This window comes from Nelusetta ayraudi, unplaced genomic scaffold (genome assembly GCF_046127955.1).
Source record: "Nelusetta ayraudi isolate G7.1 ecotype Tasmania unplaced genomic scaffold, CSIRO-AGI_Nayr_v1 ptg000001l, whole genome shotgun sequence".
Classification (NCBI taxonomy): domain Eukaryota; kingdom Metazoa; phylum Chordata; class Actinopteri; order Tetraodontiformes; family Monacanthidae; genus Nelusetta; species Nelusetta ayraudi.
In genome coordinates, this window is record NW_027466051.1 from 645,401 (window position 1) to 669,460 (window position 24,060).

The 24,060-nt window shown below is 44.6% G+C and overlaps 1 protein-coding gene and 1 long non-coding RNA gene across 2 annotated transcripts in view; one reads left to right on the top strand and one right to left on the bottom strand.

Annotated features, from left to right (window-relative positions):
* The window catches only part of b3gnt5a (UDP-GlcNAc:betaGal beta-1,3-N-acetylglucosaminyltransferase 5a), a 309,683-nt gene that overhangs the window by 124,653 nt on the left and 160,970 nt on the right, over positions 1-24,060 (bottom strand). The window lies entirely within an intron of this gene.
* Positions 21,248-22,971, top strand: LOC142901709 (uncharacterized). Its single transcript, XR_012929016.1, has 2 exons — positions 21,248-22,205; positions 22,344-22,971. It is a non-coding gene; the product is annotated as an uncharacterized LOC142901709 (long non-coding RNA).

Genomic DNA, 24,060 nt, shown 5'->3' on the forward strand with positions numbered 1-24,060 from the left:
GTTGGCAGTTGCATTTAAAAGAATTGGGCCATTGTTTTTAATCATGTATTTTTTTTTTACATCAATGTTCCCAGTGAGCTGAAAAATAACTAAATAAATTAAAAAAAAAAAAAAAAAAAGGTGCGAGCACGTTCGAACTAGCAGCCATTCGCTGGACAGGCAGATGAAGTGTCTTGGCTTGATAGTTTGATGTGGATTCGCAGCTGGATTTTGATGCGTTTTTAATGCTTCTCTATAAGCTGGACCGGACTCAGTGTGACGGACGACGCTTCTCCATGTGCAAAAGTCCCATCGCAGCTCTGCAGAAAAGGCGACAGAAGTTGCTTTTCAAGGTAAAGGTTTCAAACACACTTTATGATCCAAAAGCTCATTTACAATCCATCCATCTTTGCGTTTTTTTGGATTGTTTGCTGGACTTATTACTACCTGCGACAAAATTGTCTAATTTCAAGAATTTATGCCTTGAACGGCATGCAGCCTTAAATTAATTTTCGTTTTTTTTTCCCCTTTGGATGAAATTATCCTTTAAGTTCTTCGCATTTGTTTCTGCGCTCTTGTAAATCATTTTTGATGATGCTTTTCTACGCCAACACTCTCAAATTAGACTTCAGTGATTTGCTCATTTTCTGCCTGTAGATGTTTTTATTCCACAGATTTGTTAAGCAAAAAGACACCAACATTTTTTTTTTTTTCTCCGCATTTGGTGGTAACAAGAAGAAAAGTTCTTTTCTCCTGTCATCGGCAGCTGGGGAGAGAAATGCTGAAGAGAGTTTTTTTTTTAGGGGTGTGGGGGTAGTTCAAGAGAAGATGGAAGAAATAAGTGAAAGTTGAAAAAGAGAAAGAAAAGAAAAGAAAGAAAAGTGAGCCGGTGGGGAAGACGAGCTGAGGGTGAGCAGGAGGGGAGGAAGTGGGTGCCTGAGCCAATATCTGGAAATAGACTCAGCAGAGAGAAAACAAAAAAAGCAGCAGCAGCGGCGGCAGCAGCGGAGCGGTACCAGCCGCAGATTCCCTTATAGATATTTTATGGAGCGGAAATCATTGGCTGCACCTGCACCGCCCCGGTCCGAAGTGAGATGGGGATGAAGGGTGGGGTGGTGGAGGAGAAGGTGAAGAAGCAGGCAGCGGTTATTTTTCTCACCTAATGGATTTTTAACGAGGGGGACGGCAGACTAGACTCCCGCCGATCCGGCCTGCAAATACAGTGTAAAAATAACAGCAGTGTGACTGACGGAGCGTCCAGAGCTCCGGCTTGAAAAGGAGGAGACTTAAAGGGTTTTCGCATTGTGTCCCTCCAAAAGTCACTCCGGACGATTGTCACATCCTGAAGGATGCAAACATTTCCCTCCGCATTTAACAGAACGGTGGGCAGCAGCGGCGCTGCGCCCGGAGAGTCAATTGGTACTATTTTTTACAGTCTTTGGTATGACCCAGCCAGGGATTGAACGAAAAACCCACCAGTTTCAGGGCGGACACTCAACCGCTAGACCACCGAGCTGGTCTCACTACTACTACTACAGTCTCATCTCTCCTCGTGTGTTGTCCAATATATATCCCGTTCCAAATTTTTTACCCCAATCTCTGAACCTCACATGTGTCTCGTTGACTGTGCTGCCCCTGATTGTTGTCATCTCTGTTGCTCTGCCCTCTGGTTGAATCAGTCCTTTGCTGTGTTTCAATTCAGGGTCTGCATCCTTGAAGTACGCATTTTGAAAGGAAGTTGCGTCATAGCACTGCGCGAAAGCTTGTCCCAAATTCCCAAAAGTTCTTAGGACGCTCCAAATGCGTACTCGGAATGCGCCCTCGTTTTTAGCCGATTTCCAAGGATGCACCGCTACTATCCTTCGCGTACGTGTGTATCCCATGATGCTTTGCGTGCTGCTGCAAAGCATCGTAGGATCCTGGAAAGTCAGCTGAAATTAGCGGCATGTACTGGCAAAGACACAACATATAAATTTAAGTATTGAAGTTTCACATAAAGTATCCAGTTTTTAACGTAGGATTTTACTTATTTGATCATCCAACGGCATCGTTAGATGGCGAACGGAATTGAGTGATCACTCTAAAGTAAAGGGAACACTGGGTGAGGTATTAAGAGACTGGGGAGCAGGCTAACCACGGTCAGATGGCTGAGGTGAGGGGTGGGAAGGAGGACACAGGACCGATCAGTTCAGGGCAGCAACAGTCATTTATGAGTTTATTTTCTGCGTGTGCTGCAACAACAAAAAGAGAAGTAGAAATTGTTTATACCGAACAGAAAATATGCACTGTGCCTCAGCGCTTCGACATATACACCATGCAGTAATAATCGCTAAACTCTTTTTTTGGCCCCAATGAGCGTCCGTATCAATTTTCCTTTCGCAGATTTACAATTTACGCTCTTAAAGGGATCAGTATATGATCAGGGAAATACTTAAACTATAACATCATTAATGCAGGAAACGGAAAACGAATAAATCAATATGCTGCTTCAGGATATCTATCTAATTAAAATCACTCTCGCCGATCGTGGCGGACCCGACCCGATCGGCGAGACCACGGCGGAACCGGACAACGTTCGGAGGAATATCGACATAAACGACCCAAAGGGGAAGAAACCGCACTCACGTTTGTAAGATGCACACGGGTCAGTCTGCTGGTCAGGAGAAAGGAGACATGTAAGTTACCGAGCTGACAGTCAGGAAGCAAACCCTGGTACTTCCCGACCCGGTGAGTTATATTGCCGGACAACAGCTGGTCGCCGTCAGCTGTGCAGATCGCCGATCGTCGTCAGGTGTGCAAGAGTGCGGTTTCAGGAAGAGTGACGAAATAAATGTCTTGAGCTGTGCTTCCTGTTATCCATAATCCGTAAACTTAACACAAGGACTCAGACGCACCTGCGGAAGCAAGGTATTTTTTTTGAGTTTATGTACCTTTTATTGTACCTTTTCATTAAATATAGTCAGACTGAAGAAATGTTTATGTCCAAGCAGTTTACTGAGACGGAGAAGATTGCCTGGATGAAGTGACAAGATAACTCTGCCGTTGGTTGAGAAGGGGTTAGTGTTAGCTTATGTCTTCATCTGTATTAGTTTCAGTGCAAAGCAATGGCATTTCGCTAATGACGGTACAAGCTGATGTATTATTTTTGTTTGTCTGTGCTTTCAGTTCTGCGGTGTTTAATAAACATCAATGAAAGGAAGTGGAGTCTTGCATCCAATCAATGGGCAGCAGAGTAGGAGACAGTTAGCAAGTCGGCTTTTTTCTTCTTCTTCTTCTTCTTAAGGTTGTGGACTTTTGTAAACCAAGTGCGCGCTTGTTTGAATTGAAGAGAAAGAGGCTGTCGTTGTTTTGGCCTATGCAAAATATTAAACCCCAAGTATCATTACGTCCCATTTAGTTAACTAGAAGCCAGGGATGAGATGTGAGAATGATGATCTCTCTCTATTGCTCTTAAAAATGTGAGGCTATCGTAACAAATAACACACTGACGTCAACTCTACATCCCTGATTTTCACTTATTCTATCCTCTTAGTTGACAACAATATATTTGTGGGGGGCATCTTGGGAGGGACATACATTTGTTTCTGTGCCCCCAGGGATCCCCTCCAACACAGGCCTGTCTTTGTTCAGAGCCAAGGCTAGGTCCTCTGCTGGGGTGAGGTCAGCTTTTGGTGATCCACCACCTCTTCCTCTTTTGCGCACGGCCTTTTTGACTGCTAAAACAGAACACACAACATGAGCAATCACTTACTCCTGTGTATCTTATTAGTTAGGGCATTTACCATTCTGTAGGATGTTCTTGTATTTTAGTTTCACTTGCTACCATGTCCTTTTTGGCCCGGTCATGTTTGATCTGTACGCCCACACACACACACGCACGCAAGCACACACGATAAGTCACTTTTTATTTTAAGCTCAAATGGAAATTCAGTCAGTCAGTGAGCTTTTTTTTTTTGGAGTTACATTGACACAATTTCACTCACATCTGCAATCAATTCCATCTTCAATTTCAACTGGTATGACTGAGTACGACTTCGTTTTCAGATATGAACGCCATTAAGTGTTATGATCGTAATTTCGACCGTTTCAGCGGAGCAGCAAGTTCGTATTTGTGCACTACTGCATTCAGACCATCTGCGATACTCTGCCGCGCTTTTTCTCTCTGTTTTACAACTGTGGCGGTGTTGCCTTTCTTCTCTTCTTTTACCTCCTCTTAAGTCTCCATGAGGACACAGAGAAGTAAGCCACTCCCGTCATGGTGAATCCTTGATTCTGAGCTCGATAATGTGTGTGTGTGTGTGTGTGTGTGTGTGTGGGGGAGATCTATTTAAGGAGTTGCGGATTGGCTGAACGCGACTTAGTTACTGATCTTGGATGACGGAATCCTGCTTTTGTGCAACGGCTCCAACGTCATCACCTACATGAGTGTGTTCTCCGTTTTTTGTTTTGAAAAGAAGCTGATACACCTGTTAGCAGCTTGATGCTAATAAAGTCTTTTTTTTTTTTGGTTTTGTTTTCATTTTTTCCACTGAGCTCTATTCTTCTTCTGCACCGTGGGGCCGTGATTATCTCTCTTCTCGATGACAATGCGACACTTAAGAGACATGTCACTTTGCAATGGATGCCGCTCCACTCTCCAAGTCCAATATTAAAAAAAAAAACCGCCTACTGCGGCTCCATCTCCGGCCTTTTGACGTTTAAATTGGACAGAAAGCAAGACGGCAATTAGGTTGTAATCCAGAGCAACAGCGACGGCTGCAAATGGAGGACGGCTAATCAAATCATGAGGACACACGCACACACTCCCACCACAACACAGTGGGTTGTGTTGTGTGTTTTGTGTGTGTGTGTGTGTGTGTGTGTGTGTGTGTGTGTCAGGCAGTGGCTGATGGTGTGATTAATGCAGCCCATCAGTAACGGCAGCAGTCACGCTTCGCCGAGCGGCAGAGAGACTTCCCACCTGATTCCTCCTCTTGAAACACACACACACACACACACACACACACACACACACACACACACACACACACACACGCGCACACACACACAAACACAGACTTCACTTATCCCATTCATCACCTGGGTTCTGGGGGGGAAGCGCTTGGCTGCACTCTTCCTCTGTCGGAAACCCATCAGCCTCTTCTTTTTTCTCCTGAAAATCACTTTTAACTGTAGCAGATCACACACACACACACACACACACACACACACACACCGCAGCCCTCTCAGCCAGGAGGGTGTGTGTGTGTGTTTTTGTGTGGCAGTGTGTGTCAACCAATCAGGCTGGAGGAGGGGAATCCCTCTGCTGGTGACAGGAAGTGTTTTCACCAGGATGTTGTGACGCGGCTCATTAGGCTGCTGAAGTATCGTCGCCGCACTGAGCGACGGCGGCGGCAATGATGGCCGCCGCCACTCCAGGCCAGAAAAAGAAAATTGCAAATCTGAATTTCTAAGTTGTTTTTCTTTTTTGACAAACTTTTGCAGGGACGGCTTTAATAATGTGGCTGCTGTTGAAACTGGAAACAAGCTCCCTCCTCTGGCTCCTACTGCAAGACAGTCACCATTTAGGGACTGTCTCTTATTACTCAAAACCAACATCTCTTGTTTACCTGAATTCCCTTTGAAATGGTGTGTGTCTCAGTGCGAGAAGCACAAAGGTGTAGGTGGGTTATTGTCACGGGAAAAGAAACCCTGATGGCCAAAAGGTTCCCAGATAGGAATGGAATCTCCTTGTATCTGCTTAATATGCAATCCAGAGCGGTCTCTGTTCTGGGGGGATATTTAAGGGAAAGAGAAAGAACCTCGGGGTCGACTTTTCTTCTACTTCTCCTCCTCCTCCTCCTTCTTCTTGTTCTTCTTCGTCTGTTACATTTTGTGCTGCATTTTCACTTTGGACATCACAATAAACGGGTATGTCGTCCATTTCTCTTTAATATTGACTATTGAGACTTCTGTTCTATGAGGTGAATAACCTGACATCAGATATTGATTTGGTCTTCAGTTATATGGTAAGTTTATCTGAGTAACACTTGTACTCTCTACCTCTGAGTCAAATAGAAAAGATTGAGTATCATGTTCTTTAACAACTAACTACTTATATTTTGTAATCTCTGAATATCACAACCTAGATGTCTGGGCTGTTCTTCTATGTTAAGAAGATCACTGAATAATTTTAGTCTATATCTGCCATCACGGAACTATGATAGGGACTAATTTGTATCCCTCAGACTTTAGTTATATGGTACGTTTCACTGAGCATTATTCAAACCCTTAACCTCTGAGTTGGACCGACAAGATTAGGTATCATGTTCTATAACCTCTGAATACTCCAACCCAGACACCAGGGCTATTCTTACATGTTAATAAGGAAACTGAGTGGTTTTGTTAATGTACGTATGCCATCCCTGAACTGACGACGGATGTCAGATCTCTTAACACTCGAGCTTAATTATTAAAGGGTCTTTATTAGTAATTATTAGTTAAGTATTTATTTTCAATCAATACGTAAAAGCAACGTAACATTTTTTATAATATAGTTTTGTGGTCTGTTTTTTTCTGAGCTCTTGTTTCAGCGCCTGCTGCTGTGTCCCCACTCGGTGTGTGTGTGTGTGTGTGTGTGTGTGTGTGTGTGTGTGTGTGTGTGTGTGTGTGTGACTACGCTATTGCAGTGCAGCCTGTCGGATGGAGGTGCTGCTTAAAAACTCACAGCTCAAAGATTAAATGAGGTTTCGGAGCATCGAGCGCTTTTATTTATTTTTTTCTTTCCGTAATGTTGTTGTCGTTGTTGCTGTTGCTGCTGCGGCTTAAACAGATCAACGTCAGCCTGGGTGAGATGTTTGGAGACGAGCTTCAGAGGCACTGACAAGCCTCTTTGTGAGCAGCGCCGGCGCCGTAATTCAATTTCCGAGCGGCTGTTATGGGCTAACTGCGCTCCACTCGGACCGATAACGACGAGCCGTAGGAGCAGCAGGATGTTTACAGCGGCCTATACGGAGACAAGGAGCTGCAACTGCTGCTGCAACTGCTGCTGCGGGATGAAACCTATGGAGCGTTTCCTCATCCGCCTCCTCCTCCATTCATCAGGAATTGTGGCTCCTCCGTCCAGCAGGAGTTGATTTGTTGATTGTGATTTTTTTTTCATTATTTTGTCTTCAATGCTGTAGAGGAAATGTTCCATCTGGTGCATCCAGGTGAGGAAACATCAATGAATCAGTTAGGTTTTTTTGTTTGTATTTTCATTATTAAATATTCAAAATTCTCTTAGACATGTTGTTGGCGTAATTTTGAGAAGCACTGAGTCAGTGAGTCAGACAATCAAATGATGATGAGAGACATAAGGGCGGGACTGCAATATGCCCAAATACGATGTGTAGTACTGTAATGCTGTTATGCCATAAAGACTGTGGATTTGAGAACATTTTATATTTTATTTTTCATTTAAAATTTTTAAATTGAGATCAAAGTTTAAATTTAAAGGGCCGAGATATCAGAGCTGAACGAGCTCCGCCCCTTCCCTTTTTTTTTGTCTAAATTGTGTGTGTGTGTGTGCCACTTCTCTTTCCTCACGGCTGCAGAGTTAAACCTTTATGTTTTTTTGATGCCTCTCTTCTTTTTTTTTCTTGCACTCTTGTTTTTTTTCGATTTTTTTTTTTTTATCGCCGCACCCTTTGATCCGTACCTCCAGTATTCACGAGCCGAAGCTTCTATTAATAAACTCACGCAGGCGGAGGTATGAAGACTCGAACCGTCACTGAACTCTGCAGACAGTCACGCAAAGTCATGATTAATGGATGATTTGCCGTCATTGTGGGGAAAGAGGAGGATGGCCGTTCAAAAAAAAATTTGGCATGGAATTGGACAAGACTTTTTCAAGGCGGAAGTGTCAGATTGGTAGATTTGAAGTTTCAGTTGGGAACAGCGGCCAATTTACCAAAATATAAACAAGAGGAGCTTTTCAAGGTGGATCTTTTAGGTTCTAAAGTTCTCGCTGCCTCCTCGTGAGGCCGACTGAACTCAACCTATTTTTTTTTCTCCTTAAATCTTCCATATTTTGTGGGTTTGATGCCACCTGACTGGTCGGGACGGCAGTTTTTAATCAGTATCTGTTGTTCAATCATGCAGCTGTGCAGTCTCACTCTGAATGCCGCTCATACTTGAACACACACGCTCTGAGGCTCATTAAAAGTCCATTTGTAGCGTGTTCATTTTCGCTGCGTGTGCCAACAGCTTGCCGTGATGAAGCTGAGAGAGAGAGAGAGAGAGAGAGAAAAAAACAAGTGCTTTCTTCCGCAGGAAGTCAGAGGTCACGGCTAGTCGTTGACTCACCCTGGCTGCGTTGAAATGAGTCGTTTTCATTGGAATCAGGTCCATCCTGACAGCAGAACTCATTGGGTCAGGACACATTGAATTAACTGTTGATTTTTGGTTATGACCTCCAGCAAACAGCTATTGGCTTCTTTCGCAGAATTTTATTTTTTGCGAGTCACAAGAGAAGGGAAGGGAAAAATAGATTGGATTCAGCCAAGACTGGTTTTATTTTAAAACGGCTGATTAAAATCTACTCTCTCGTTTTTTTATTTTTTAATATCTTTAGTTCTGTTATTGATCATCACATCAGGTTGATTTCAGCCAGACTTCTGTGTGTGTGTGTGTGTGTGTGTGTGTGTGTGTGTGCCCATGCTGGAGCTTCCTAATGAACCTCAGAGGTTGCAGTACACTCAAAATAAAAAAAAAAAAACACACCAGAAAACTAAAATGCCAATAGCGCCCTCTAGGAACGTCGTAGAGACGTGAATCGGACAAACTTGAAGTGAGTTATTTCCACTTGTTTGAAACCCTCCCAGATTTTCCCAACTCCAGAACCCCTTGAAAATGTACTAAAAGACAGACAGGACCTTGCTGATTAAAATGAGATAAAGAAAACAAATAAATGAGTGCCAACATCCTTACTGTTTTCCTTCCTTTAAATTTGGGTAAACAAATTGATGAAATGCCAACCAACTGCCCTATTTTTCCTTAGGAAAGAACTACCATTATGGAACCAACGCTCACGTGTTTGTCTCATCAAGCTCTACAATTGACTAATGCACTTTTTTTTTTACACCACATAAACCGGAAGTGAGGCAAAGTGGCCAAATTAGCACAAAGAACGTTAACAAAAACGCCATTGTCCTCTCCCAGTACACATTTGACACAATAAACATGGTTAAAAATGTCATGACATTTCACACACACGTGAATATAGGTCCAAACATTCTGATTATAAAAGAATCTACCAAATAGGGCCTACAGCACCACCTACAGAGGTAAAAAAAAAAATAAAAAAATAGCTGTCCTGCGTAAATCCGTTCCCATACTGTTTTTAAACGCCTCTCACTCAAGATTCTTCAAACTAAATTATGTGGCAGCAAACACTTTGAGGAACAAAAGTCTCAGCAAGATTCCAGCCCCCTAACATAAACATCCTGTACTTCTCGTTAGTTCTATTATCTCAGACAAAGATTTTAATCAGATACTCTGATGAAGGCGGAAGAATACGCTGGAACATGTCAGGTAAGCCAAAACCTTCAAAAGTCTATGTCTGAGATAAAAAGAACTAACGAGAGGTAATTGCATGAAAATAAGGAAAGATCTTTCAGTCATAATCAGTGTGACTGTCCGTCCATTCATTCATCACGCGTATACCGTTACTCTGACTCCATCAAATGCGACAGTGTTAGATTCCTCAAGACCTAAGCTAAAAGACCATACCTATAGCTTTCGTTTTGACACAGAAATGGCCCTGTTAGAAGCGTTTGTTTCCCAGGTTTTAAAACTGAGCTAACCATTAGCCTCTGCTCTTGATCTTGTGCGTGTGTGTGTGTGTGTGCGCGCGCGAGCACGCGTGTGTATGTGTGTGCGTGCGTGAGAAAGAGAGAGAGAGAGAGAGAGAGAGAGACAGACTGTTAAATATGTGACTGTGATCAAATATGTGATCTCTCTTTTCTTTTTCTGATTTCTGGTTGTCTATTGTCTGCTTTCATTAATGCCACACCAATGTGTTTTATTGCCATTCATCTCCCTATCCCTCTCTGTCCTCTCTATATTTGAATATACATTCCTGCTTGTCATTACGACCAGACCGGTCAAAGAGAAGAAAAAAGTAACCGTAAAAACACTAATAACTCATTATAACTTTCGTTGTGCATTTATTTTTTTTTCCAGTTTTATATTACATGCTTTCATTTTGGCGCTTCGAGCCCAACAGCAAGGATCTTGTGTCCACAGAGCTCCATGAGGGAGACATGACTCAGCAGCTACAATTCCCTCTGCTTTTTTTTCTTTTCCTTCTTCTTTTTTTTTTTTTTAACAACACACACATAAATGTTCTTTCTGTTGTTAAAACTGTTGCCATTTGGAAGGTGCTACCAGACATCATTGAAAAACCCACAAGTTTGTCTCATTAAGGCCTGTAATTTACATTTGACGAAACAAAACAGCGCAATATCTGCATCATTTGCTTACACACGGGATTAATAAGACTTCTTCCAGTTCACATTCACCCAATAATCATGCTTCAAAACTCATCAAATTTGACACACAAGTCCAGACTGGTTAACAAACATTTCACAAACATGACGAATGAACCCGCTTGGCTCTACCGTGCCACCTACACAAACAAAAGCACCCATCCACATCTGTGTGAAAGACAGATCATTCATTTGTCTCATCAGGGCCTGTGAATCAGACAGTCACACTAGAGAAACCTTTTTGAGTGGTTTCCTGGCGACAACGCCAGCGGCATCAAGGGCAGGTTTCGGCAGGGGTTGGAAGGGGTCCACAAGGGGTTGGTAGACGTCGGGAGGGGTCGGCAGGTGTCAGGCGGCATCAGCAGGTGTTGGAGGTCATCCGCTAATGCTGCTTGCAGCTTTAAATTTTTTTGTCTCTCCTCCAGTTAAATTGGCCAAATTTATTGTGACTACATCAGCCAGGAGGCGGAGTCAGCCATCTGCCCTGGCTGGCCACTACTGCCTGGTGTGTGAGTGTGTGTGTGTGTGTGTGTGTGTGTGTGATGCCAGATGACATCATATGCTAATTTGCATAGAATACTATCTCTGCTCAGCGAGCAGTGGAGAGGGATGGACGGATGGACTCTCGCTGGATTTCTTTGAATGTGTTTGTGTGTGGCCGACTGCGCTCAGAGTCGTCAATACGTTAACTACGCTCACTCCTCGTGGTCGTTTGTCAAAACTAACTTCCTCAAGGTCTGGAAGGAGGCGGCAGAGTCGCTCTGTGTCGACACAAACTCGATTAAATGAGGTTGTAAAAGAGATTTGTTGAAAAACCGAATTATTGCCCTTTTCCGACCATGACTATTAATTCAGTAATTAAGGTATTTGAATTTCTCCTTCCTCCGTGTGTACGTCTTAAAATACGCCTTTAACTTGACAATCTGTGTGCACATGCGCCACACCCGCCTGTGCTGGCGTGTGCCTCCGGGAAGAAAAAAAGGAAGGAGACACAAGCTCCTTCAATGCGTAGGGCTTTTACATTTTTTTTTGTTATTTTGTGTACTCCAAAAAGTGCACGGTACTCTGCACAACTCGCCAGTTCATACAGAACAATGGCACTTCTCACCTGGAGTGGAATTGGCCTGTCACACCTTCACAAGTCCACTAAATTTATCAAATGATCTGCGCGTCTTTCGGAAATTGTCTCTCTTTATGAGTTTAAAACTTTCAAAAAAATTGTGTTTCTCCTTCTATTTATCAACACAGTAAAATGACTCTGCTGATAAGTTTTGTTGCTTTTACTGAAGCTTCCGAACAGCTGCTGCGTCACCGTCAGCGCATTGTCCAAAAAAAAAAAAAAAAAAGACAAATATACACAACATGATAGCCAAGGGAAACTAGTTGTCTCAGGCAGCCCAAATCAACATTTCACCTGGATGCTGACTTCATTTACTAATACCCGGAGAAAGCCAAGCAGCGATCGTGCAGACGTACACATGGAGGAAGGAGAAATTCAAATACCTATTAATAGCTTGCTGTGAGTCTCGGTGGCTCACAGAGGAGACAGCTGATATTGTAAGTGGCTACTGAGTTTTTTGTTTGAGTAAAATGAAGTCCAGCTCGATCCAAATTTGCGTGTGTAATACTTTGTCTTTCAATGTCATTGCTACATAGCACTCACTTACAAGAATATATTTGGTTTGGTAGAATTGGACTGTATGACAGTAATATGTTGTGTATGTTTGACTGTGGTGCAACACATCTGCAGCTGTTCGGTGAGGAAACCCATTAAATTGAAGACTAGTATGGCAATAACGCTGGTGTTGTGTCTCGCTCCAGTTGTTTCGTTATTGTGCGACAAAAAAGAGGTTAACCGGAAAAATTGCCCCCTTGTGTTGGGCAGGAAGACACATGCCTGTCAATAATTCAATTTTCACAGCTGCACGTATACTCGTGAAGAGAAGTCGAGTAAATTTTGAGCATAACTTGACTAAGCTGTGCTTGTAAACGTAGTGACTGTCGCAGCACGAAAAACAATGCAAAAAAAAAAACTAACTATACACTCATTACAGTGATGACAAGAAACATTCAAGTCAATCCATAACAAACTGTTGATGGATATATGATTGAGTGTAACTGTTTGTTCAGACCAGTAGGAGGTGCTCTTGCGCTATGCATGTGACAAGTAACGTCATTTTTTTCGCTGCATATTTTTTTGTTGTCAATAAAGATCACCAAGGTGGCTGAGGAAGAACGCTAAATTGTCCGTCTGTAAACCTAAATCATTATTCCGCTGCTGCGGGTAAGCAGAAGATACAAACCTGCGATATACGGGAAACCCTGCTAACACAAACAAACAAACAAACTGCTCTGTGTCTTCATTGTGTTGACTTCACAGAACCAAGCAGGTTCAGGAACTTCAGTTCAGACTCCTTCAAGACTGACTCAGATTAAATTGTGTTAATCCCATTTAAAGTCTCATTATTACATCATTATTACATAAAACCCTTCTGTGAAGACTCCGCAGCTCTTTGACAAGGCGCAGCAGATGCTAACCTCTGTGTGTGTGCGTGTGTGTGTGTGTGTGTGTGTTCTCTTGGCCAGGTATGTGTGTCCATGGGGTGTTACGCTTGATGGAGGAGCTTCAGAACGGAGACCTGCTGGTTAAACTGGTCGACCACAGAGAAACATGACGGCGGGCCACACCTGCAGCTGCTGGACACCAAGGTAAGTAGCTGAGAGGCCGGAGCAGAGGCAGACAAGTGTGTGTGTGTGTGTGTGTGTGTGTGCTTCATGCAAAGAGTGGCACATAAACTCCGGTCATCAAAAGGAGCAGTCGTAACTGCCACGTCTGACTACTTAGTAAAGTAATCAAATTCAAATATTAATTTGACTCCCAATCCTAAGAACCAGAGGTGGAAGTAACCAGGGGAAAAAAACTTTATTACTATACTTATGGATAGTATGTTTATAGTATAGTATATATTTATTTTTCTGACTTTGTATACAAATGTATGTTGTAGCAAGGGTGATAAATTGCTTTTTGTGCCCCAGGAATTGTCATATGATCACATGGGTCGAGGTGGCCAATGGAAACCAATGCTCTTATGACATGGAGGCACATGTGTGAGCTGGCCAAACAGTGGCCAGCCAGCATGTGATGTCATATGGTCAGGTGGGTTGGTGCAACCAATCACCACCAGTGGGTAGGTATATAAGGCCTCTGTGGCTCCCTCTCAGGGAAGCAATGGGGGAAGCTACAGGAGAGATGAGCTACAGGTTGGTTCTGAGCTACCCACCAGAGATCTGTTTTGGGCACTGCAAGGCTGTTTTTGTCATTTGACTTATTGTTGACTTGTAGGAGCCTTCAACTGTGCCAACTCAAACTGAACATGGCTGAGTGTTGCCATGCCTGTGACCTGGTGAGTCATTTGTTGTGCTAATGCTATCTTAGCCAGTTCCCATGCTTTTGTGATATTATATGGTTTCTATGTGTTTGATCTTATGTTGATTAATTTTACTTTAAAACCCTTAGAGACATACAAATTTGTTTTGATTTGATGTGTATGTAAATATGATTTATAAGAACTGCGGTCCTGTCCTCCAGGCCAGGTCCCTGAACTGAAATGATGGCGAGCTTACGAAGCAGGATTTGAACGATCCTACAACCGAAACGCCCCCCCACCTGCCAGGCCGGTAGGGGGCTCCTTGGAGCTCAATTGAAAAAACTCTCACCCCACTTGCTAAGCCGTGGCCCCTTTCCATCCAGACCCATACACACTGACATACATTCACACTCATTTACATACACATACCCTCTTTTACTGAATTTTCATTTCCTTCTCATATTTCACCCTGACTACTGCATTTGACCCCAAACCCAGACGTGGGTTGTTCTGTCATGAACTGTGGGTGGGCGGAAGGGTTGGGTGGCTGCATTGCTGGGCTATGGAACAGTTTGTTTGATGGTTTTGTTGAAGTTTTTGGTTTTGTGTTATTTGTTTAAATGGCCATTTTGTTTTCCTTTTGCAAACTTATTTTTGTTCACTGTATATAATTTCACATTGTTTACCACCATTATTCATATAAATACATATATATAAATGCAAACCTGTCTCTGGTCGCTTGTCTCCACTCCCTCTTTGAGCAAACTCTAGCATCTTCTGAATCTTATATTACATGCGCCTCACGTTGGCCTCATTTTTGATTAAATACAAGTGCTAAAATGTTCTTTCTATTTCTTACACTGGAAAAAATATGCTTGTTACTTTTTTGTTGAAAAGAAACTGTTAATCAAACTGCAATTTATTTATTATAGCTGTTGTTGCTTGAAGTAGAGGTACAGTGTTTGAATTCTGCTGTTTTGAAGTTCAATATAAAAATGGAGCATATTTTATAGGGAGGTTATTTTTGAGTATTCCGGCTTTAGGGTCACTGTGTTCAGTAAGTTTCTGGTAGAAAGATAAACCGATTACAATTTGGTCGTGCTGCAGTTGAAACTGAAAAAATATACATTGTAAGTACCAAAGCTGTTAAAATTATCCAGATGTGCATGCAAAACCTCTGTAGAAGCGCTGACTTTCTTGCAGCTGATGAGACAGAATCACTGATTTTTAGAAATGAGATCGCTGCCAACATGAATCGAGATCGCAATTTTTTTTTTCACGATTAATCGTGCATCCCTAGTTTGTCAGGGCTGATCCAGTCTGGGTAGAAAACAGATTATTTGCTGTTTTTTTTTTCGTCTTTGACTGCTGGTTGGATGAAGGTGAATTGGTGGTTAAGTGGACGTTAAATTTAAAGAGAATAAACTAAAGGAATTAAACTTCTTCTCCACAGGGCTGCGCCAGACTTATTTGAATATATCTAAATTTGTGATTTCGCGCAAAATGACACCCCCTTCTTTGCAAATATGCCCAATTTGAAACAACGCCGGATCCACAAAGAGTTTGCACTTACGTCCGCACGTAATTTGACAGACGTAAACACGTCCTGCTAAAACCAGGCACAGTTTTGTCCATTAAAACGTTTCTGGCGTCACAGCGACTCTCTCTGATGATGAGGTGTGTATATAGAGAAAAATATACATACACGCCGGTTCTGACTGTTTGGTGTGAACCTCCACAGATTTGCAGCAGAATTTCCAAATGAGGAGAAGAGCGGATGGGATGGGTCCTGAAGAATCATGGTGGCCTTCCTCAAGGTCCATTGATCACAGATGGTGGAAAGGGATCTAAGAGCAGAGATTCACACCACACCAGACAGCCGGTTTCTGCCTTGGATTGAGATGGAGTGGGGGAATAGTAAAATGTGAGGATGTTTTTGCTCACCCAGAAGGAGTTCAGTTTCCTCAAAAAGTACTGCCATTGCCGGCACTTTTTGAGAATCACTTTGGTGCTTTGGTCGAACTTCAGCTGGTGATCAAACATTGTGCCCAGGAACTTGCACCTCTCCACTATTTCCACTGGCTCCCCGTGGGTGGTGGTCACTACGGCCTCAGCCATCTCCCTCTGTCTTTTCGAGAAGGTTACAATCATCTCTTGGGTTTTGATCACATTAACCTCCAGACATGATCCATGACACCAGTCCACAAAGTCACTGAGAGACAACCCATGGTGGTGGAAGGAGCTCGACAGAAGGGACAGGAGGGCCATGTCATCTGTAAACTTGACCAGATGGCAGTTGTGGTCGGTGGACCTGCGCTCATCGGTGTGTGAAAGGAGAGGGGAGAGAACGCATCCCTGTGGTGAACCAGTTGAAGTGTAAGTGGGATTAGAATAAATGTTGTTACCCAGCACTCTCTGCGGCCCGTTGGTTAGAAAATCCAGGATCCACAGGGATGGGACTGTCCTTAAGATGGAAGCGAGTAGCGAGTCTTTCAGCTATAATATGTGGCTGCACGGTGTTCAATTTAGAGGAGAAGTCAGCGAACAGCAACCTGGCTGTCGTGTTTGGGGTTTCAAGATGTTTGTGCATGGTGTCCAGAATAAAGGCTTTTGCATTGTCCACCCCTCTCCCTGCCCGGTATGCAAATTGGAGTGGGTCCAGCTGAAAGTCGACTGCTGTGATAGCATTTTTTTTATCATCCTCTCCAAGGCCTTCATTACAAGTGAAGTAAAAGCAACAGGTCTGAGATCGTTTAGCGTGCTTACAGTGCTTTTTTGGGGGAGGGGGATGACAGTATAGTGTTTCCACAGCTGGCGAACTGTGGAGCTGGCAACAGAGCTTTGGAAGAAGAATCGGAACATGCCACCTAGCTGATCCACACAGTGCTTCAGAGTGCAGCCACAGATCATGTGGGGTCCAGGTGCTGTGTTCACTTTGGTCCTCTTAAGAGCCCTCACCACCTCCTCAGTGCAGATGTTAATTACAGAACCATCAGTTTTTAGTAAGGCAATGGTGTCACTCTGCTGTCTACCATTCACGGCAACGCATGCAGTGAGAAACGGGTCCGCACAAAAGAAAATGTGACTGGGCATCGGCAAATTGTGAAACCGGTGCATCGACAGCTACAAGACCTTTATGGGAGGAGTAGATACCGCTGATCAGCGCATGAAAACTTCTTTCCACACAGATCACGGAAATGGTACAACCGCATTTTGAACGCGGTTCTCAGCATCAGCGTGGTCAACGCCCACATCATTTACACCAGATGTAGTCTAGGTCCACACAAACCACTGAAGGCCTTCATTCAAAGCATAATAACGTCTTTGCTTGAGGGCTACTTCAAGAAGGAAGGCAAAAAAGGAAGAAGGCCTTCAATGCAGCAGGGAGAAATGCCACAGAGGCTCACGGAACGACACTGGCTCCGCAATACGGATGATCATCCAGATTGCGTTGCGTGTTCTGATCGCAGCTGCCCCAAAGGCCGTCGCCAGACACAGTTCAGGTGCAGTCAGCGTGAAGTAGGTCTGTGTGCTGTGCCTTGCAACGAGAGATACCACACGCTGAAGCACTTCAAGCAATGCCATCTGGATCGATGACGTTTTTGATTGATAAAACAAACAAAAGAAAATACACACACAAAAAAAAATACAAAAACCAAACAAAAAAAAACTTTACTCCTTTCGTAAAGTTTGGGTCATACTGAAGATTTTTCTCAATTACAGTATGGCTTTATCTGTAACCAATTTCAAGTCACAGCCTTTTGAAATCTTGATACCAAAATTGAATATTTTCTTGAAGAAATTCTGGCACTTAAAGAGTTAATATACACACATACCCCTCTGGCCCTTAAAGAGTTAATATACACACATACCCCTCTGGCCCTCTCTTTACCCAAGCTCTTTGTCCTGTCCACCCGTGTGATGTTGAAATTATCCAAGCACACCTCCATGTCAGGGTTGGCCTCATCTAGCCAGGTCTCCGTCAGGGAAATAACGCAGGCCTCCTTGTAGGCTCTCTCCCAAAGTTTGGCTTGGAGCATATCCACCTTGTTCCGGAGCGATCCAATGTTTGCCATGATGATGGAGGGTAGCGGTGGTCTGAAGGGCCGTCTTCTCAGCCTTGTACGAAGCTAAGTCATCAGTACGGGCAGTGTCGTCAGTGTCAGCAGAGCATGCGCCGTTGCCCAAGAGCTTGCTTGAAGAGCTATTCACTAACAGTGAACAGTGACAGTGACACAAACACAGCTTGCTGCCTTGCTTTCGCTTAATAATCCAGCTTCTTCTTGTTGTTGTTGCAACTTGTCTCTGTATCTCCTCCAGACTTGATGAGCATAGCATTAAAACTGATTCTGTAACTGGCAATGTGAAGTCAAATCAGGGGGAGGATGAGAGGGGTTGATAAATCTGTGAAGTTATTCCTGTTGTTGCTGCTGCTGCTGCCCATCACTGACGTCTGACCTACGGCTGCTCTAATTTTACATCCTAAACTCTGTTTTCTGTCCCACTGGTGAAGGTTAATTGAAATGTGAGTTTGCGTGTGTGGGTGTGTGTGTAACTGGCATTATAAGAGAGCTCTTCACAGTACTTTGCGGATTGTTCACAGCATGATTTCTGATTTCCCAGAATTGAAAAACGTTAGTTTTTTTTGTGTTTTTGTACTGTGCAGTGTCTGTTGTGGCTGCCTGAGGTGCTTTTTACACACACGCATGCACGCACACATGCACGTACGCACGCACGGATGCACGTACGTACGCACGCACGCACGCACGCACACACACACACACACACACACAGGCTTCAGAAATAATAACGCAGAGCAACATTTGACATTTACGGGGAAGGAAAAAAAACCCTCTCTAAACACTTTCTCAAGAATAAACATCAGGTTTGTGGCGAAAAGTGCACCGGCTTCTGACATTTTCCACCATGTTCAACAAATACACTGGCATATGAATCAATTTTACACAACAGCCCCGTTGCCTTGCACTCTCACCTCCCACGTGAAAATAGATTAAAGATGAAAAGAGCAGCATCCTGTTGGCTGATCGCATCATGGCTGTGAAGTGAGGAGACGGGCGAAAACAACACAAATCTTTTGTCGTTGTGCAAGCTGAAAACAACGGTGCAGGGCTGCAAGGTTTTTAATGTTGACATTCAAACCGAGTCATGTTTCCTGTAGCAAATAATATCCCATAACCTCAACAGGAAGCTGTGTCGCTGACATTTCAAGTCCATATCCTGGCAGAGCCGCCTTGAAAAGATCCTTTCCGGGCGGCGTTAGTATGGATGTTGCAGTGAGAACAGTGCCAGCTTGGATGCTGTAGTGTGACCAGCATCAGTAGTGATGTAGCAGTGTGAATAGTGTCATCGTGGATATGCGGTGAAAACAATGTCAGTGTAGATGTGACAGTGGAAACAGTGTCGTCATGGATATTGCAGTATGAACATTGTCAGCGTGGATGTTGCTGTGGAAACAGTGTCAGTGTGGATGTTCCAGTGTGTAGAGGAGGATGATTGGTTAATTGAATCAATCAAACGAAGAGATGGAAACAGGACATTGCAAATGCACAGATGGTTTTTGCATGCAATTCTTACTTTGGCAACCAGAGGGAGTCTGCAGTGGGAAGGAAGGGCATGTAATGCACTTCCTGAAGGAAGCTCTGTTAGACAGATGGTGTCAATCCACAACAGTCCATAATTTCGAAGAGCTAAGGGACTTAATTATTTGAGAAGAATTTAAAAATTGCCTCCCTGATAAAATCTGCACCTACATAAATGAACAAAAAGTTAAAACTGTGGCTGATGCGGCCGTATTTGCCGAGGAGTATGTGCTAACGCACCGGGACAGTGAGCGTAGCATGCCCCCGTTTAAACCTTACGTGGCGCAATTTAAAACGCAGACTCAAGGCGAGGATAAAATTAAGGAGAGTGTAAACCTTAAAGGCAGAGTCTGTTTTTATTGTAAAAAGCCGGGTCACACAATAAACCAGTGTTTTGTACTGAACAAGAAAACAAAGACACCAAAGGCGGTGAACTTGGTACAAACTAGAAGGTTACCTGATGTGCAATCCCCTCCTAATCCCACTCCTGAAACAGAAGATGGTCTCGGGGTTTACGCTCCGTTTTTAATGAATGGTTTTGTCTCTCTCTCCGAACAGAGTCCGATGGTTCCGGTGACAATTTTACGAGACAGTGGGGCATTGCAGTCCGTCCTCCTGGAAGGGGTGCTGCCTCTTTCCGACGAGACGTCCGTATACTCCAGCGCGTTGATCCGGGGAATCGGGATCAGCTATATCGGTGTGCCACTCCACACGATACTGCTTGAGTCAGGTCTCGTCAAAGGCGGGGTGGTCGTTGGGGTGAGGTCGGAGCTTCCAGTGCGTGGGGTTTCTTTCATTTCATCCTGGGGAATGACTTAGCGGGAGGTAAAATTCTTTTAAATCCCGAGGTGGTAACAGTCCCTGTAGACGAGCGACCTGATGAATTGGAGAGGAAGTTCCCACGAGTGTTCCCTGTCTCTGCTGTCACACGCGCTATGGCAGCCAAAGAGGGCCAGAAGACGTGGGATGGTGACGCTGTGGTAGATCTAAGCAAAAGCTTTTTAGCCGATAGCATTGGTTCACCCGCGTCAACGACCTCCGTTCCTTGTGCGCCTCCTGCATCAACTGTCGGTCGTCACTGTGGGAGCTGGAATTCGAAAAGTCGCGTCTCACGTAAAAAGCTTGTCGCCGAGCAGAGACGTGACGGGTCCCTTTCTTCACTTTTGGCCGCAGTAGTGTCAGGGGAAGAAGCTGACAAAATAAGAACGGGTTACGTTCTGAGTAACGGTGTGCTCAATGGACACCGCGTACCGCGTCCACAGCTGGCGACTGGGACATCGTGACACAAGTCGTCGTCCTCGAACCCTTCCGCGGTGAGGTTCTTCGTCTTGCACACGATGATCTGTTTGCGGGTCATCTTGGCCTCACTAAGACGTACGACCGTGTTTTGCGTCGTTTCTTTTGGCCATGACTGAAGCGTGACGTTAAACAGCACTGCAAAACTTGTCATGTCTGTCAAGTCTGTGGCAAGCCAAATGAAACCGTGTCCCGCTAGCCGCTATACCCGATCCCAGTTATGGGTGAGCCTTTCGAACAAGTTATCGTGGACTGTGTCGGCCCCTTGCCTCGCACCAAAGCAGGTAATAACTTTATCCTGACCATCATGTGCGCGACGACTCATTTCCCTGAATCAGTCCCGCTACGCAAAATTACGGCTCCTACGGTTTTAAAAGCCTTGTTGAAATCTTTCTCTGTCTTTGGGTTACCAAAGGTGATCCAAACTGATCAGGGGACTAATTCTATGTCACGCGTTTTTGCCCCTATTGTACGACAAGTGGCTGGGCGATGAAAAACGACAGAACTTATGTGACCATGTCAGTAATTTCCGATTCAAGCTGCACCGTGCTTGCCAGTTGGCGAAAGAACTCTTATCTGTAGTGCAATTGAAAATGAAAACGTGGTTTGATTAGGGCGCCAAGACTTGAAGTTTCAGTCCTGGCGACAAAGTTTTAATACTATTGCCGGTCCTGGGATCAGCGTTGCAGGCACGGTTCTCCGGTCCATAGGAGATCAAAGAAAAAGTAAGCAATCAAGATTATATTGTGGACACGCCGGACCGAAGACGGAGGAGCCGGCTGTGCCACATAAATATGTTAAAACTGTACTTGGATAAGGGCGCCGATCCCCCGACTCAAGCTGGTGTGGTGAGTAAGACCGTCTTGGCGCTGTCCGGTGCTGATTCATCAGAAGCGGGAGCCAGTGACGCAGATGATTTTATCTTTCCGTCTCCGGCGGTGGTGCAAGGCCGGCTTAAGAATTTGGAGGTCTTGTCTAAGCTTGATTTTCATTTTAACGATTTAAAAGGGGCCCAGCGTGAAGATGTGACCAATTTAATATCATCGAACTTGCAGCTGTTTTCTGACGTGCCGACCCGAATGCATGTGCTCGAGCATGACATTGATGTGCACAATTCAACCCCCATTAAACAACATGCGTATAGGGTGAACCCCGACAAACGTGCTCGTTTACAACAGCAAGTTGGTTACATGCTAGAAAATGGAATTGCGGAGCCCAGCTGCAGTGCGTGGAGCTCGCTGTGCGTCCTTTCAACTAAATCAGATGGTACAGATTGTTTTTGTACTGACTATCGCCAAGTCAACAACGTCACTAACCCCGACTGTTTCCCTCTACCGCGAGTTGACGATTGTGTTGATTGGGTTTGCAGTGCTACCTACGTGTCGAAACTCGATCTTTTGAAGGGGTACTGACAGGTACCGCTGACCGAACATGCGAAGGAAGTCTCGGCGTTTGTGACACCTGACGCCTTCCTACAATATTTTCGAGGTTTCGAGGATTCTTGCAGGTGTGTCGTGTTTGTGACGCGTACCTCGACGACTTTGTAGTTTACTCCGAATCGTGGGAAGACCATGTCGCCAAACTCCATGAAGTCTTCGCACGCCTGAGAGGCGTGAACCTTACGTTGGATCTGGCGAAGTGCGAGTTTGGGCGGGCCACGGTGACTTACTTGGGCAAGGTTGTGGGTCGGGGGCAGGTTAAGCCGGTACTTTGTAAAATCGAGGCCATTCTGTCGTTTCCTGCCCCATCTTCTCAGCGTCAGCTGCGCCGCTTTTTGGGGATGGCGGGGTACTATAGAAGCTTCTGTAGGAACTTCTCTGCGGTGGCAGCTCCGCTCACTGACCTGCTCAGCCCCAAAGTTTGTTTCCACTGGTCAGAGCGCTGTCAACAGGCGTTTGAAGCGATTAAGGCAATACTGACAAATGCCCCGGGATTAGCTGCGCCAGTATTCGATCGTCCCTTCAGGGTAGCGGTGGATGCCAGTGAATCGGGTACGGGCGCTCTCCTCCTTCAGGATGGTGCCGATGGCGTCGAGCACCCGGTCTCGTATTTTTCAAAAAAGTTCAACCGTCATCAGCGAGTTTATTCGACCATCGAAAAAGAAGCACTCGCACTTGTACTGGCCTTGAGCCACTTTGAGGTTTATGTTGGCTCTTCTACGCAACCAGTTATTGTTTATACAGACCACAACCCTTTAGTTTTTATCGATCGCATGAGAAACGGAAACCAGAGGATAATGCGGTGGTCCCTTGTAATTCAATCATTCAACATTCAGGTGAAACACATTCGCGGAATGGACAACATGATCGCGGATGCGCTGTCACGCTGTTAACGTTGATGTCAATCTGTGCTTTTCACCTCTCCTGTGCCTTTCCCCCACTCTCGGCGATGTATTCTCGGTGAAATTCGCTGTCTTTCTCTCTCTATCTCCGCTCCCACTACAACCACTTCCTCGACTGAGGCTTTCTCTCTATTTATACTCCGAAAATCTAAATATAACCCCCCCCCCCCCTCCCCTTCACAGTTTGTGAAGATACGACATTTTAGAACCTTCAACATATATTTCAATGAGTAACATGTTGTGTAAATGTGATGGATGTGGACGTGGTGGCGTAATGGAATTTTTTGTTCTCTTTTCTTTTCTTAACTTAAAGGTTTTAGAAAAGTATAAAAGTGTTGCCGACAACGCCACCAAGGTAAAAGGAGCCTCAGACTCCAAAACACAGGTTCTTTGAAAATTAAGGGTGAGCAGAGTCAGAAAACAGTACAGAAGATGGCCAATTATTTATTGAACAAATTAAAATGAATTTAAAACATAGAATAAAAAAACCCAGCCCGAGTCTCTCCCAGGGACTAGTCCTGTGGTGTCTGCATACCCTACACTGCTGTTGGCGGCCATCCTCTCAGACCGGAGCGGACCTGCCCGGACACAAAGTCTTGTTAAGGAACTTTATCAGCTCTACGAACAAGCTAATGAGCCACTACAAATGAGACAGGAAGGTGAATAGGGAGTACTTGGCTCAAAGAGGGGTGCATCGCGATCACACTCCTCTGTGACTCCACGTTGCTTCCCCTCTATCCCACTGGGAAGTTGATCCGCGCAGTTGTCTTCGTCCCGTGTCAGGTGCCACTTGCCCGTCGGACGTCTGCTCACTCCTGAGCACGTTTGCGACTATCAGGGCAGCCGTCCCGACCCGTATCCCACAGGGCCACTCCCGGATGCCCTCCGCTGGACGTCCGCTCCTTCCCGAGCGCTGTCCAGGCCTGGCAGTGGCAGTTTGCCGACGACTGCCTTTGCTTTTCCCCTTC